An 18,879-nucleotide genomic window follows, 5' to 3' on the forward strand; every position below is an offset into this window, starting at 1 on the left:
AGATTCAATACTACCTAGAGCTAGTCCCTACAATCATATGCTTCAAGATCCACATCTCTCATGGAAATATAACTCACAAAGCTCTTGTTTGAAGTGAACTTATTACTTAATTGTTTAGCTTGGTACTCCAACTACTTGGTCTAAAACATCCTTAGAATGTTTTCATGCCAAGAGGTAGATATGTGAATTCATAGAAGGGTAGACTAGCTTACTTTCACTTCTCATGCGTGTAAATAATGTCAAATTAGTTTGATGTTTGAATTTTGTTAATCCTCACAAGGGCATGTGATTGGTATTTTAATATATTATACCATTTTTCCACCCAACTGACTTGACACATTCAATGTGTGTGCCAACTACCCTTAAAGCTTTGGATATGATGCTTAGAAGGTCCTAAGTCTAAGATCTTTTACATTTGTACAATCTTTTTGCTAGTTTTGATGAACAATCATTGCATGTGCAACAAACCATGACTTTCTTGAAAGGTTGTTTTTAACTTGTGATTGGGTATACATACTCTCTCTGAGACGTTCTTACTCTTCTATGTAGTGAAGCAAAAGTAAGGGACCAAAAGACTAAAATGCATCATTTTGTAAAAACATTATCCTCAAGTTATCCCTTAAGAAAATATTACACTTATGCACAAGCAAGGGGCCAAGAGATTGAAAGGCATCATTCCCTCAATCTTATAGGTCAACTCGATGGGCATTGTTTGAGTAGTTCCCCATTTGCAAGCCTCTTATATGCCCATAAAATATGTATTAGCTTTTCTTCCCTAGTAGGTCTAAAGGATTTAGTACTTTTTGTCAAAAAAGTACATGAAGTTCTTTTAGTTGATTTTCCTTGACTAGGTTAACCTCAATATTATTATGGATGTAATATGCTAGGGGGGTTCACCATATATAAACCCTCTATATCACGTGCATTCAAGGCCTATTTAAAATTACCTTCATCTACAAAATTTCCTAAAATAAAATGCACTCCTTTTCTATTCAATATGTAAATGACCCCTTTATATGGCACTCTTCTATATGTAAAGAATTTGTAGAAATAATATTTTAAAAATACATTCTTTTGAACCCATGTTGTCGTGCCACTATGAGAACACGGTGTATAAAAAACCCTAAAGTGAATCATCATCCAACTTTTGATGACACCAAAAGAAGCACAAAAATATCCATGCATGTATCACACTTTCATATTTTGTAAAGGGAATAATATTTACAGTGTTGCAAAATCACTAAAATACACCTTACATGGAGGGCCACATCCACATCCATCATTAATAAATGGTACACACAAAAGTATACGTGCATGCATTTGTAAAAGGTTAGAAAGAATTGAAATGAGAAGGCTAAAGCCGTATGAATACAAATGTATTTAAAAAAATCAAAGAAATAATAAAAATATGAAGGGTTGTGTGTCTTTTTTGGGGAAAGGGTGGGATGGAGTGCATAACTGATAATGTGCCTCTTTCTCTCTCTCCTTTCTTCCAAGACTCGCACATTCTCCATTTGTATGGTGCCAATATTTCTCTCTCCTCTCTCCTCTCTCCTCTCTCCTCTCTCCTCTCTCCTCTCTCCCATGTCTTTTGTGCATAATGGTTGAAGCTATGGATGAAGATGATGAAGATGGCAAATTTGTTCATTATTAAGATAGAGATTTATGGTTTCTTTTCAGTTTTGAGATTAATGGCAGATCCATACACATAGATTTTGTGTGCTTTATCCTTGGTTTTGTGGTTGTTTCTATTCGTGGGAGGGTTGCTTTCATTTTGGTCAGCAACTAGGGAAGAAGCTAGTCTCAAAATTACTAAGAAGGACAAAAGAAGGGAGACTAGGGTGGTTGATCTTACTAAATCATATTGGAAAGATGTAGTCTAGGCAAACATAAGAGGCATGTTGTACTAGTTTTGCTTCCAAAAATGTAGTGCTTATCGGTTCCACATCAAGTACATCTACCATGGTTGCTTTTCTCATCTCCATGAAACCTTGGATGGATGTATACTCTCACTCCATTGAATACCTTTCTCGATATTAAGGCAATGACCTTCTTAGAATTAGAAAGAGGCAAGAAGAAGAGGGAGAGGGAGACAGAATGAGTGATAGAAAGAAGCAATCAAAATTCTTCTTTGATACTGGCTCTTCATGGCCTCTTAGATTTTGAAAGAAAGAAGACATGGTTCTTTTCCATGTGGAGCAGAGGCCTTGGAGCAAGGAAATGCAAAACAGTTATGGCAATGAAGAACATTTGTACTAAGAATATTGAGAATGAAAAGAGGAAAGATCATTGTTGTTGTCTTTCTTTTTCTCCATTACATATGCAAAGGTTGCTTCCTCCCCAACTCTTCCCTACCTCAACTCCTTAGTTGTCCTATCCTCTTTGTATCCTCCTCTTGCACCCCATCATAGCCTCATTTCCTAAAGGCCATGATCACTCATGATGTATCAATAAATCTTCTACCAAAAAGAAGAATATGGCATAGATGAAGGTGAAGATGAACAGGTCATCGCTCACTACTATGCCCACCCTCAGATCACCAAAAGAAGAAGAAGAAGAAGAAGAAGAAGAGCACTGGCAAAGATTGAGTGTGTGATGTAATGGGGGCCAATGATGATGATAATAGGCTTAGGAAAATGCAGTAGGGAAAATGGTAGGCATAGATTGATCAAAGAGGAGCAACAACTAGCTTGTTGGTTACAAACAATCTCTGTTAAACATGACACCTACATCAACAGATAACACTGCACGCCACTCTTTCAACAACGGCAACCATCTACCAATAGATTTAACCATGCTCATTCCCAACCCCCTACCATGTGAACATTGTCAATGCATCCCTAACAATCTAGGGTTCTTCCTCGATGCCTCTCATTGTGATCTTTCTTGCCCATCACATAGACTGATGCCTAATCGTGATCAGATTAGCAACATCGAAAGCCTCCTTCCTAAATCCTCATGATCAAGCATATAGCTAGCTAGATCTACTACAATACCACCTTGGTCAATAGATCCCCCCCGCTACAGAGCCAAGCATATCATGTGTATGCACTCTTAGGTCTAGCTTCCTCCCAAGAGAGATTTATTCCACATCTCAAGTCTAGCTATCATCTCCTTCTTTATCTTTTCCATCAACGAACCATACAGATTGAGTCCTTGACAATGGCTAGCTTCCTTATTCAACCACATGGTACTGCTATCTATGCATATGGATCAAAGGATATTGCATGTTTTCAAGAGAATCGTCAGTGTTTTGGCCTCCAACACCATCTTCTAGGCCTACCAATACACCATTCCATTTGTCTCAAGCTCACAGGTTGCCACCCTTACCAGCATATTCATGCTTTTCTCCTTAGCATCCCGTGCATCAGAAGAGAGAGACAAAAGAAGAGACAATGGAGGAGGAATAGCAGTCGGTGCTATTCACATCGATGATTCTCAAGCACGGTCTGGGCAATCTCAACCCATCCTCTATGACATTATAATTCCCTTATTCTTGGCAACCTAGATAAGCAGGATGCATAGCAACCTAGTAGGATGAAGGCCAGAGGTGAAAGAATGAAGGTGAGAGGAACAAGAAGAAGAGAGGTTCTTGCTGAGAGGATAGGGATAAGTCAAGGATAATACAAGGAAAAAGAAGAAGAAGAGAAAAGATGAAGCCCAACATGAGGCAACAGAAAGTGAGAGAGGTGGTCTCTCTAATTTTTGTAGACCCATCCTTCTCTTGGCCCTTGCCTTTGTCCCACGGGTCTCTTTTCCTTTGCCATCCCTCGCATATCCCTTGTCCACTTCAACATTTTCCATGTTCATTTAATTCCATAAAGGCCTTTCTCAATAGGTTATTCATATGCCTCTCCTTCATTTGCCCCTCTTATGCACCCCATTTACCCCTTGAATATCATTTTCAGTCCTCTGATTCCAATTCAACCTTATCTCATCTTAGGGTAGTCACAACGAAGATCACAAAGGACAAATAAGTACTTTTCTAAAATATTTAAAAGAAAATTTCTCCAATCTAACAATTAAGATATAAAAAGTTAAAGGCAATACATTAAAAATGTACAATTAAAGTGGTTATTCCTATGCTCTACCATCTCTCCCTACATAACTTCCCCATTAGCCTCACCTACTCCCCAAAGTTTCCTACAATACAAACACATTGACCTTTTAAATCAAGCCTACACCAATTACCATAGGAACATATCCTATAGAAAATCCAAGGGCATTTTTCCATACTCTCATCTTTTTTTGTACACAAGTGAGAGCTTTATTTTGATGTGGTTCCCTTTGAGCTACGTGATGGATGGAGTCATTCTCCTTTCTCCAAGGGATGGAGGAGTTTTACTTATGATTCCTTATTGAAGATTGAACCCTATCCTTGAACAAGTATGCAAGTTTTTCAGTGCAGAAGTATGATGGAGGTAGGAGTTCCCTTACTTTGGTGGTCATGGCTTTGGAGTCCCTATACCCTACCATGGCTAGGACTTATGATCGAAGTTGTTTTACTAACAATTTTGGAAGTGTTTTGTATTGGATAGTGGTTATTCTTTGACAAGGTTCGTGAGGACGCTTCACATTTCAGTGTGGGAGGAAATGATGACACCAAAAGAAGCACAAAAATAGTGCACAAAAATATCCATGCATATATCACACTTTCATCTTTTGTAAAGGGAATAATATTTACATTGTTGCAAAATCATTAAAATACACCTTACATGGGGGGCCACATCCACATCCACAATTAATAAATGGTACATACAAGAGTGTACTTGGATGCATTTGTAAAAGGTTAGAAAGAATTGAAATGAGAAGGCTAAAGCCTTACGAATACAAATGTATCTAAAAAATCAAAGAAATAATTAAAATATGAAGTGATGTGTATCTTTGGGGGAAAAGGTGGGGTGGAGTGCACGACTAATTATGTGCCTCTTTCTCTCCTTTGTTCGAAGACTTGCACATTCTCCTTTTATATGGTGCCAATATTTCTCTCTCCTCTCTCTTTTATTGTGCAAAAATTCCTCTTTTGTTCTTTGTTCTTTCTTTTATGCATAATGGTTGAAGCTATGGATGAAGATGAAAATTTTGTTCATTATTAAGAGAGGGGTTTATGGTTTTTTTTCAGTTTTGAGATTAATAGCAGAGCTATACACATAGATTTTGTGTGCTTTGTCCTTGGTTTTTCCCTGGATTTGTGGTTGTTTCTGTTCATGGGAGGGTTGCTTTCATTTTAAAAACATGGAGCCTCAAAAGGAACACCAAGGAAACAAGGCTTCTACTGTAAGAAAATCTATATTGTATAATCAACAACCATCTCTTTCATATTTGATATGATCTCAACAAGGAAAAGAATACTAAGAACAAGAAATCTTCATGCAGCTTCATAGAAACAATTCTCCCACTGCTTTAACTTTAACAAAATCCATCATTCTCTTCATATTCTTCATAAAATTCTTTGATGGACATGGAAAATACAAAAGAATACTCCACTTTGAATGGAAAGATGTCACATATGATTCATCTTCAAGGATTCCATAGCTTTCTCTCACAATCTCTCATAAATATATACATTGTTTGGCATAGAATTCTCTCTCTCTTTCTCTCTCTCTCTCTCTCTCTCTCTCTCTCTCTCTCTCTCTCTCTCTCTCTCATATCATCTCCTCACTACAATACATAATAATATCTCACAATAATTCTTCTTTGTTTGTGAATACCCCTCCCAAGAGGTATGTCTGATATGAAAGGTCATCAGAGCTACTATAGTGACTCTTCATAGCTCATTACTATCACTTCACTCTAGTCTTCTCTTGAGTCTTCAATAGCTACTTCTTTCACTCCCTTGAGCTCTTTTGAACTTACATTCACCTCTTTCCAAGGCTAGAAAAATTTTCCAAAGTCACATATACATTCCACACAACACTTAGAGGCATACTGAACAGAATAGAATAGGAACAGAGGTTCTACAGAAGCTCAACAGAGGATTATAGAAGGTCAACAAAAGGCATTAGAACCACATAACACATACTAACGTTATTCCAAACTATCAAAAACCGTTCAATGAGCTTTTAAACAACCTTAAACTTCATCAATCATTACTCCATCCTTCATACAAAGAAAAACAAAACAAAATAGAAGCTAAACAGAAGCTATCATAACCTATTAGGACATCATTAGAACATAACAGAACATCATATCTCCACTATAAAATATCATGAGCTTCCAAAATGTAATAAATCTCATCCAAAACAACTAATCATCATTCAAAATCCATAAAAAATCAACTATTCAAGCCTCCAAAACAAAACAATCAGCCAAAAAATACAAGGCATTTCAGCATTCAATATATCCCCACACTTAATAAAGGGAGGATCCTCGCAACTTAAGAAAAAGGGAATACAAGTTCATCAAAGGCCTCAACTTGATCTTCTTTATCATATTCAATAAACCATCCAACCACGACTCCATCTTATAACCTGCATCTAATAAAGAATACAATGAAAGGAAAACCCTTTATCCATTAACATATCTTATAAACAACAGAAAATCATAACAAATTTGTAAATGATATAAGAGGCTCTGCATCTTTTTTTCTTATCCTTCCACCATCATCATCACTGCAAATCTCCAAAAATATAGCTCTCGAACAAATCAAATATTCAACCACCACGAACCCATCACATATGAATTAATACAACACAAACACAAAACACAAAACAACCATCTGAATAGCATCTCCAAAAGAGAGATATATCATTATAAATCATGAAATATACATCCAGAGGTATCAATGAAGATGATCCCTCTTGAAGGCTTGGTGATTGCGAAAACAGTCCATAGATAAGGATTCATCCACAAAAGTTTTTGGAGGATTTTGGAAAAATTGAAGGCAACACATCCTCTCTAGCAAGACAAGGTATCTGCTAGGCAGACAAAGGGCATGAAAGACAAGGTATCTGCTAGGCAGAAAAAGGGCATGAAAGACAAGGTATCTGCTAGGCAGACAAAGGGCATGAAAATACAATACATCCAATTGTTGGCAATTAATGTTCACATTTATATTCATGCATAACTTCGGAATGGCCTTCGGATCATTATGTGAATGCCTATGCATATACGCTAGGTACCAAGCAAAGTGAGCCGTTAATTTCACTGAAGGATCTGTAGACTACGAATGTTGTTGAGCAAAATGTAGATGATTTTGATATGCTTGACTGGCAGTCATCCACTCCCTTGAAATTAATGGCTAATTAATTTGAGGTCCAGTAAGAGAATCAATTGAGCTCCATCATTGTCTCCTAGGAAGCTTTTGATCAAACCTTGCATATCCACTAACCAATTGAGGGAGCTGAGGAATAGAAGTGGTAGTAGATGGAAGAGGAATTGGTAAAAGAGGATGAAGAAATGGGTAGGCAAAATCATAAAATGAGGAATGAGCTAAAGAGGGATTAGTTAAAAATTTAGATGCATATGTTAAAAAATGTGTTAATTGATAGGCAGGAAAAGTGGAGGGAATATGTATAGATGGGAAAGGACAAGATGGAGAAGGGAAAAAGACACGACCTTCAATTAAAGAGCAATAAGTAAAGATTGAAATTTGAGGCTGAAAAAGGAGAGGTAAAATAACTGTTCAGTTGGATTTATAAAGGATTTATAAGCAGTATATCTATGGGCCATTTGTTGATAATAAGATAATCTAGGAATTGATGGACCTGAGACGGGACCTGAGGTGGATCGTCGATGATAAGCATCAAAGAAAGAGGAATCAAATGGATGTTGTTTGGAAAGATAAGCTAACTGATCCACCCTCAATTGGTTAATGTTCTGCACATGAATAGAGGCTTTATTTTGTCTTTGATTCATGATCAGAGTCAATCATTATATGCCATGAAATTTCAAGGCACTCAGTCACTTTGGAGGAATAACACTGAAATATCACATCTATCCACAACTCCAATTGTCTGACATACAAAGCATCTTGTAGGACCACATCCCCAACATACCAAGCTAAATATTCATAATCTAGAATAGGCAAATCACCTCTCAAATACATATAAGACATCAACATAGTATCTAAAGTCACTTGAGTCTTCAAAAACCATTCGGACTACTTCAATCAACAAGTTAGAAGACCAAGCCCCACTCCATCTATACTTTGAAAGAGATAGATCCATTGTTGAGAGCTTAATATAGAAGGCCAACTTCTGTTGCTGATAATGCACAAAAAATGAGTGATCTGGAGGAACATATTCCTAGAATTGTTCAAATGAAGACCATAATAAATCCATTTTGGACTGAAGCCTTTTCACTTTAGCCTGGAACAAAGGGAATAATGTGGCTTGCCTTTGAAGAATTGCTAAGTCTGCAGGGGACAAAGAAGGAACTGGCTGCATAGTAGGACTCTATGAAGAAGAACATGATTGAACCAACTAATCGTTAAGTTGCTGAATTTGAATGTTGCTCTATTCTAGGGTGGTATTAGTTAATTTAAGCTTCTCTGTCTGGGCAGCTATCAAAGCTTGAAGCTCTTGAGATTCATGCAACAATCGATCCCTCTCCTTAGTCACATTAACCACTTGGGATTTAGTGTTAGCCAATTGAGTATGCAAACTAGAAATTTCCACTTTCTGAGAATCAATAATCTTAGTCTACTGCTCCATCTAGATATAAAGATCAGAAAATCTTTCTTGAGCAAAAACTAGCTCATCATTTGCTCTATTCAACTCTTCTTTGGTCTATTGAACTTCTTTATAGCAAGAAGAATAGAGCTACTGGAGACAAGCAGTCACTGAGAGCTCAATAGAACTCTAGATATCTTTGCATAAGAAAGGAATTGCATCTCCTTCTATGAAGCATTGTATAAAGGGAATGGAAATCTCCAGAGTACCATCATGATGTGCTCTGAAAAGATTCGGTGTTGTGAGAAAAGTTGGTAGTTGACTGCTAGATTGAACATGAATAGATATTGGAGGAGGAACTAGGGCTAATTCAACCACTCATTTAAGGCGTTTCCTCTGAATTACCATAGGAGGGATATGATCAAGATCCTCAATGACAACATTAGTTCTTTCAGTAGTAGGAGGAGAAACTTCTGGTGGATCAACTAGCAAGGTAGAACTTCCTTTGGAGGGCCAGCATATGCTAAGAAGATAGAAATGTAGGAACCAAATGTAACATTAGTTACATTACCCCTTGTGGCTTTGACAAAGTGTTGATTCATCTTTGACAAAAGATAGGAACTCCAATCAATAGTTATGCCTTTCAACACCATTTTGGAAGTTGTGAACAATTCCTTTTGAAAGGTAGTTAGAGAATGTTTTGGCAGGCATAAACCTGTCCTAAAGAAATTGGCATAATTGCTTCCAAACAGGATTAGAGATCATGGAGATACTGATGCCTGAGGTAGTAATAACCCTCTTAGGGTCCAATACATCATCTATTTGCTTCTGCAACAACTTAAGGATATCCTCGTTCAAGAACAATTGTCGAGCAGTAGGGAAAGAGTCTCCTCGATAAGGTAAAGGCAGAGCCTTGCCCAAGCTTTTAGGCATCAATTGGATAACTATTTCTCTTACAGGACTAGACCTCTTACTATGAAAGGCTAGAAACTGATCACAAATATCGATATTCTTCGAGATAAGTGGCAATGAAAGTGCTACGAACTTGGCTAAGCCCACCTTGCTAATAAGATCTGAATCTAGTAATAAAGAGTAGTCATGAGACACCAACAAAGCATTCTGAACTGGGGGAGGAGTACAAGGTGCCATTCAGATGGATTACACACACACCCCACACATGCAGACAATCACAACGAATGCATGCAAAACAACATGATAGGAATAAATAAGATATCGATCATAATAACTCACACAGACTCAACCGACTAACTAACCACCCCAAGCAGTCCATATTGTAGGGAAAATCTGGCATAACCTCTACACACATGTGATTGAAAGCTTGATGTGATGCAATATAATCAAACATCCCAAAATCCCCATATCACACAGAAAAGAAAAAGAAAAATACATACAATATCCCTGACTCGTCAACATGAACAAAACAAAAATAGAGACTCTCATAAGAACTTGTCACATTGACATGTCACTCAAACTTTTACCACCATCGACAAAAGGGACTAGACAAGACTCAATCGTTTCCATCTCCATGAATCATGTTTATTAAAAAGGGAATGTGTAGTGTAGGGGAAATAAATATAATGAAAGATTAATTTTAATAAAGTTATTAATAATGAGTAAAATTTTATTAGGTTATAACCTTTAAAAAATGGCAGTTCATTGTTATCCTTTATTTAAAAATTATTAAGTTTGAAATGATAATTTTAACATACTCCGGACTTCGGATCTTGATTAGGGAGTCTCTAAATGCAAATTTATTTATTAAAAATTAATTGTGTTTGGCTCTTTTTTTGCCAACATGTGCTTCTTGGTGATGGCGGGTTCATTTTTAAATAAAATTAAATGTGTTTGGTAGTGTATGAAGCTCGTGCTAAGCAAATGACTGGTTGATTTTAATTTTTAAAAATATGTGTGTTTAGTGCGGACGTGTGTGAAAACGTGGTGGTCATGATTCCTTTTAATAATTATTTATGGATTTGGGGTAGTAAAAATAAAAGAAAATGAAAGAAAGTACTGGGAGGGGTGTGTATGCAACTAAAAACTTGATGCACTCGTCCACTAATGTGATGCATGCATTGAATGAATGCAACCACAATGAAATTCAACAAGTAGACCGACTAACTGGAAAATTGAGGACATAAGCGAAAAAGAACGGAACACCATATAAAAATTTTCAACATGCTTTTAATGTGGTGATTAGATTTTCACTGAGATCGATCCATGGATGTGATATCAAATGTGTAGGCTTAGATTTGGTTTTTTTTTTTGTATTTTTGGTTTGTTTGTGTTTTTTTCAAGGTTTGGATTTATTTATTTTGTCTAGTTAATGTGGTTGATGTAGGCATATTGGTGTGGAAGTTGGAAGTTTTTGTTCGTTTGAATCAGCAAAAATGTGGTTAAAATTAAACAAAAAGATCCATTTGATTTTTCATATTTTTTGAGAAATTTTTAGCTATTTTTGGATTGTTTTTTAAAAAATAGACTCATTTAGAAGTTAATTTCTTATGGAAATAATAGTCTTTTAATGTGTTTTGAATGTTTCAATTCATCTCTATTGACCATTATGGAGGAAAAATTTTAGAATTTATGGAAATTTCTTGGGATTTTTCACCAATTTTTAGGGTTTTTAAAGGATTTTATAAAATTTTGTGGTTTGATGAGATTTGTTTATGTTTTTCTTTTTTTTAATGGCATTATCAACTACTGGAAATTGTGCAAAATTTTCAACTATTTTTCTAGAAATCTTTTCATTTATTTCTGTTTTTAAATTTTCTATATATTTGGAATGGGTCAAAAGCATAAAGGAAATTGTATTTAAATTTCAAGAATTTTTTGTAATTTTATATTTTTATTTTCATTTTTAGAAATTTAATGATTTTTTTATTTAATTTTGCAAGTTTTGCCAAAGTTTTCAATGAATTTTGTGGGTTTTCTAATTTATGGGATTAAAATAATCAAGTCAAGACAATGAGGTACCCGAAAGCAGTTGTGTGTGAACGGTAGCTACGCGGCACAAGCTAAACGAGATGTGCATCCTCGCGCGTGAATAGGGCGTGAACGACACACGTATACACAAATAGGGGCGTGACGGTTAGTAGGGCTACAAGGGCCGCAGAACGCAACGAGGTGGGAGGCACCACAGGGCATTGTGGGTGGAAGGGCACAAGGCAGGGTAGGCGGTAGAGGTAGGCGGGGAGGGAGGAGTGGCCTAGGGGAGACGAGGAGGGAGAAGAGGAAGGAGGAGGAGGTGGAGGTGGGAGGGGAGCGTGGGGAAGAAAAAGGAGGAAGGAGGGGAAGGTGGGGGAAGGCGGGGAGGGGAGGGGAGGGAGGATAGAGGGGATACGCAGGGAGAGGGGAGGAGGATAGAGGGAGGTAGGGAGAGGTGGGTGAAGGATCGGGGAGAGGGAAAGGAGAAAGAAAGAGAGAGAGGAAAGAAGGAGAGAGAGGAGATAGAGGAGGAAAAGGTGGGGGCACAAGTCATAATCGCAAGGTGAGAGGGGGTGGGTTGGTTTTTTTTTTTAAATTGTCGTTTTAATTAATGTATTGTGTATTTTGCTTCTTTTTTTGAAATGAGAATGTGAAAACCATAAAGGTTGCCCCTATCCCGCACATATGCGCAGGAGGGCAGGGGTAAAAAACCTTTATGTTTAAGTAAACGAGAGGTTGTGTCCATTGTTTACAGGTGCCTAAGTTATAGATTTTGAATCTATAAGATTCCACATGTTTGCTGGGTTGTAGACACAAAATGCATTTTCATACAAATGGGAGATTATTGTTATTGTTGTGCATTTAGTGAAAAAGGCGTTGTGTTTAGTTCTAGTGTACATGGTATCAGCTTGCTTGTAGATTGTAGGTTTTTGCAAGGTTTCTTGTTTTGTCAAAATGTCTGACAACTTCAAGCAAATTGTTAGTGAGAATCTTGATAAGAACAATTATCTTGCATGGAAGTTTAGGATGAATGTTTTTTTGAAAGGCAAAAGGTGTTTGGAATTACATTGAAGGAGATATGGCAGTAGCACCTAAAGTTTGTGTATGAAATACTACTATTGAGCAGTTAAAGACTAAGAAAGATCTGAAGCAGTTGTAGAGTAAAGCCATATATTGGCCATTTGTCCATGTCATAGATATCATGATGAGCTATTTTTAGGAATTTGAAACCCTTGCTATTGCATGGAGTAATTTACTAAGGCTATTCAAAGTAAATACAAAGGTAAAAAAGTTGCAGCTCAAGAACCAAGTCAAAAGAGGGAACATATCCCCATTAATGATTATGCCTTGAAGATTAAGAGTATTGTGGAAGATTTTGGATCTATTAGTGTGGTAGTTGATAATAATGATATTGGCTACATGTTTAGATGGACTTGGAGATGAATACAAGAGCTTCAAGTCACCTATGAATATAACAGATGATATCCCTGGTTTTGCAGACTTGATTTATATACTAATACTTGAGGAGAAAAACCTTGGTTTGTATTCCTCTTCTTCTCAAAGAAAAAACAAGTTTGAACAGGTGTTTTATTCTACTAGCAGAGGTAGAGGTTGTAGCAGAGGCCAAGGTAGTGGTCATGGTCAATATTATGATGCACATCAAAATAGAGGAGGACAATTCCGAGGAAAGGGAAGCTAAAGAGGGCAAGTTGCAAATTCTAATATGCAATAGAATTCTGGTGATAGAGCAAAGAGTACTAGCATTGTGGTAAAAAATGCCACATTTGTAAAAATTACTTCAAACAGAAGGTTGAAATTAGAAATGGAAAAAAGTAGCAATATAACTATATATCTAGAGCAGAAACAATGATGTCAAAAGTGAACACTTGTTTGTTATGCAGCACTCTATGTATATTATGATTGTTGATGGTTCATCAAAGAATGATATATAGCATGTAGATTCAAGTGTCGTAAGTACATGACTTCCCATGGAGAGTGGTTTAGAGAGATGTGTAATTCAGAGTCTCCAGGCTATGTGAGAGACAAGGGATGATACATCTCATCCCATTACTCATGTTGAAAATGTTCATTTGAGTATGCACGATTGCAAAACTAAGTACTTGAAAAAACTTGGTTTCTATTGCCAATCAAATGGTAGAACAAGGATTGCAAGTTTGATTCACATTTGATAGTTGTTATGTAGAAGACCTAAAAAATGATTGTATGTTGATTGCAAAATGGAAATGTGTTAGCAAATTGTTTACTCTTATTGCCTAAAATAGATGCTGCCATGTTTGCACAAGGTTTACGTATTGTGGTTAATATTAAAATTTGGCATAAGAGAATTGGTCATGTGAATGTGTAGTGGCGGCTAAAAGACATGAAGTCAAAACAAATTGTGGATGGCTTACCTAAGTTTAGAGTCAATGGGATGCATAAAGTATGTAAAGCACTTCAAATTTAAAAACAAGCAAGGCACATGTTTCCATATGAAAATCACATATGCAAGAAGTCACTTGAATTGATATATTCTGATGTGTGGGGTCCTACAAAGACTACAACTTTTAGTGGTTGCAAGCATTACATTTCCTTCATTAATGGTCATAATCGCGAAGTATGGTTTACATTATATGTGAGAAGAGTGAGGTGGTCACTCACTTTAAAAGCTTAATGGATTTGGTTGACAGGGCTGCATATTAAATGCCTAAGATCGGATAAAGAGGGAGAATATCTCTCCAATGAGTTATTTGTTTTTTGCATAAAAATCATATGTAGAGGTAGTATACATGTAGATATACTCCACAACAAAATGGAGTTAATCAGTGGAAACATAGGCATATTATAGAGGTGGCTCGTGCATTGATATAAAAAAAACTTACCTCATTACTATTAGGTTGAAGTAGTTTACTACTACAATATACATTATGAACATGACACCCACCGCTATTGTACATGGTATGACACTTGAAGAAAAGTCTATGGGTAGAAAGCCAAATCTATCCATCTAAAAGTATTTGGATGTATTGCTTATGTGTATAGTCCTGATGAGTTATGTAGTAAATTGGATCCCAAAGCAAAAACATGTATATTTCTTGGATATTCTATCCATCTAAAAGTATTTGGATGTATTGCTTATGTGTATAGTCCTGATGAGTTATGTAGTAAATTGGATCCCAAAGCAAAAACATGTATATTTCTTGGATATTCTCTTGGAACAGAAGGGATATATATGTTATAAACCTATTAGTGTGGCTATGCAAAAAATAGGTTAGCTATCATCACGGATATTGAGTGGACCACAAGACTCTCCTAGTCATGATTCTACTAATAGACCTTAGAGTGGAAGGTTGGGGTCATAGGTTACTCTACCAAGTATATCAAAGATGTCAAGAAAATGTAAAGAGAAAGTTGGGGACTCACCTATTGTGATAGATGCATCATCAAGTTTCTCTCATGTTGATATTGATTCAGATGGCTTTGAGCAAAGCTTGGATGAGGAGTTTGAGATTCCATTTATTAAAGCACCTAGTGTGTGAAAGGCTCAAGAGGATGCTAAAGCACTTGGTAGTGATCAAGATCAAAACAAGTCAAGTAAAGTGAGAAAGCCAACGTAGTATTGATTGACATATGATAGGTATATAGCTCATCACTATGCATACATAACTAAGGATGTATAAGATGTTGAACCCACTATTTTGAGGATGTAGTGGGTAATGAGTATTGGGATCATGCTATGGATGAAGAAATAGCTATACTTATGGATAATGACACATGGGAGTTGGTGCCCTTACATGAAGGCATTACCTGAAGGCAAGAAAGCTATTGGCTACAAATGGGTTTACAAGATCAAAGGTGAATCTATGGAGCTCTATAAGACACGATTGGTTGCCAAAGGGTATGAACAAACTCGTATTGATTATGAGGAGACCTTTGATTTAGTGGCTAAGATGACTACTATAAGGGTTGTCATAGCAGTGATAGAATCAACTAGTTGGATCATGTATCAAATGGATGTTAAGAATGCCTTCTTACAAGGGGGAATTGAAAGAGAAAGTTTATGTGGAGTGGCCACTTGGTTATTTGAATGAGAATCTTCTAGATTATGTGTATACGGACATTGTAAGGCCTTGTATGGGCTGAGTCAAGCACTAGGGCATGGCATGATAGGATTGTAGGATACCTTGTTAGCATTGGATTTCATAGAGCACAAGCTAATCACTCACTCTATGTATGTGAGAGTGATGTAAGTATTGTGATCATTACTATATATGTAGATGATTTAATCATTGTGGGTGATAATGAGACTAAGATTGACAATATGAAGAGTCTTCTCAAGGCTAAATTTGAGATGAATGATTTACAAGAGCTATGCTATTTTCTCGGCATAGAGATAATTAGGACTCTAGAGGGTATATGGTTATCACAGAGAAAATATACATTGTATATGTTGAAGAAATATGGTATTATGGCTAATTTCAAGCTTATTTCTATACCTTTTGATGTTAATATTAAGCTTAGTATACATGAGGGTGACTTGATTGAGGATATCACTATATATCGAAAGATTATGGATAGTCTTATCTATTTGATGATCACTATGCCAAACCTAAACTACACAGTTGGTTTGGAGATTTAGTTTATGGAGCTTCCATAGAAGTCACATTTGAATGTAGTGCAACACACATTGGGCTATGTCAAGTCTACATTTTGAACTATGTCTTCTTCTACAGTGCAAGTGTATCATTGGACTTGCATGGTTACATGGATGTAGATTGGGCTAGTAGTATTTCAAACATGAGATCTTCTAGCAATTATATATATATTTTTGGAAGTACTATTGTTGCTTGGAGGAACAATAAATAGTTGACAATTGCCTTATCTAGTACAGAGGTAGAGTATAAAGGTGTTGCAATTGCAACATGTGAGGTAGCTTGGTTATGCAAGCTACTTGGTGATTTGGGGATGCAAGTGAATAAGAAGGTTATCATCTAATATGATAACCTTATTGGCATTCAATTGGCTAGAAACCCAATGTATCATGAATGGACCAAACACATAGAGGTCCATTACCATTTCATTTGGGAGAGGGCTCTAGCAAGTGATATTGATTTTATTTATGTTAGCACACAGAGGATCAAGTTGCTAACATTTTCACCAAGGCCTTGGAAGCTAAGAAACTTCAATGATTTAGGACTATACTTGGAGTTCATGAGCTCATGTTGAGCTCAAGGGGGAGTGTTGAGATGTCGAGCTCTACATGAGTTGGCATCCACTATGTGCCTTGGTAATGTGTATTGAGATGTTGAGCTCTACATGAGCTGACATCCACTACGTGCCTTGGTGATCTGGCACAATACTATTTAGTATTGAGGACATCCCAGTGACTCTATAGCTGGACTACACCCATGTAGTCCATCCTTAGTTATGGCACATTCATTGTGCCATCTCTTCTTTCCTAATGGATCCACACTTAGTGATTGCATGTACATATGTTGTGGTACTTTCATACCATGTTATAGACTTAGTTCCTTTTTTGTTTGAAGAAGAAGAAAGAAGAAGAAGAAGAAGATTTCAACCCTACCTCTCTATGTTCTCAAGTCTCCATTGCTTTTGTGTGTGTGCTCTTGGATGCTTCACCTCTCTCCCCTCTTGTTTGTTTTCAAGTGATACTAGCAACCACACAATGGTGATGGCAAAGTAATATTTATATAGTATCGACATCATAAATTTGATGAGTGTGTGGTGTGGTGGGTAACAATGGTAGGTATAATAATAGTATTGGAGAGGAGATGGTAGTGGTGCTATGGCAAGGTGTGTTTGTGGTAACATTGATGTTGGTATAGTAACAATGTCATGGATATGACAAGCATGGTGTGGTGGAGTTTGGTGGCAAGGTGATGATAATGCTAGGGATAGTGGGGTGGTCCAGCGACAACGGAAATATTGCAGTAAAGATGTGGTGGTATTGGTGGTGGTGGTAAGGTATCATGATGGCAGTGATAGCAACAATGAGGATGTTCATGGTGGGTGGAAATTGTGATGAAGTGGTGGCATCATGAATGTGACTAGTGCAATGTGGTGGATATAATAAAATGGTTGTAACATTGGGGCAATAGTGGTGGTGGTGATAGCAATGGTGGTAACACTGGGGCAATAGTGGTGGTGGTGATAACAATGGTGACTATGGTGTTGCACTTGGTGGCATCATGGATATAAAGATTGTGATGTAGTAGGGGTAGTAGATGATGGGGAGATGAGGTGATTACATTGGGTAGGGTTGGTGGTGGGTGATGGGGGTAGTAGTCATCATTATAGTAATGGCATGTTGGTAATGACCATGTTGTGGCATCAATGGTGGTACAATTGTGTTATCATGGATGCTATATATCATATTGTGGAGGTGAAAGGGTGATGACAGGGTGATGGTGGTGTTGGTGGTGCAAGTGCAAGTGGCAAGATATTGTTGATTCTAGTGTCAACTTGGTCTGATCATGGTAGAAACAAAAACACGGTGTGGTGCTCATAGTGATAGTGATGGTGTAGTGGAGTTGTTGGGGGTATGGTGTGGTGGGGGTGCAATAGGAGTGGTGGTGGCCATGACATGATAGTTGTGGTGGTGGCAAGGGTTGAATACATGGAACAAGAAAATTTTAGTTTCCAAATTAATTTTTCTATGCATGTGCCATAATTTACTTTTCAATGGGAACATACCATGCTAAAAGGAATCTTCATTGCCAAAGGTTGTGAGCTTTATTTGTGAAATATTGAATACACAATGTTTGGTATATTAATGACATCACTAGTTGCATGCCATTAAGTTGAAGTCCATATGCACAAGACATGTTATGCGATGTGAATATCAATACCCAAAATTATTTTACTTCAATGTCTATTGGTAGACCACTTCTTTCAAAACAACATTGACATTAAAATCCTAATTTGTGTATTTTCAAATGAATAAATTACGTGAGGTATTATTATACTTAGGTTGTGCAAGGTTACATATGAAAAAGAAACTTGATTTTAGAAAAAGAGTGAAAAAAGTTGTTATGCAAAAACCTACCAAATTTAACATTTCTATCCAATTGGCTTGAAAGATCAATTCGGTTTCTTTGAAATAAGTATTCTAATGTTAGATGAAATCAAGGTGTCATGCTGTATCAACATCAATTCTAAATAACTTTGTTTAATGTTGAAAGACTTTTTATTATTATATTGATGGGATATGATGCTAAGGTTTTGTGTGAGCACTAGAGGAGGAATTAGACTCAAAAGGGTCTCTTAAGGGGGAAATATTGGCCTACTAGTAATTGACTTAAAG

Source organism: Lygodium microphyllum, chromosome 12 (genome assembly GCF_053477565.2).
Source record: "Lygodium microphyllum isolate KBCC chromosome 12, Lygodium_microphyllum_v1.1.10, whole genome shotgun sequence".
NCBI classification, from domain to species: Eukaryota; Viridiplantae; Streptophyta; class Polypodiopsida; order Schizaeales; family Lygodiaceae; genus Lygodium; species Lygodium microphyllum.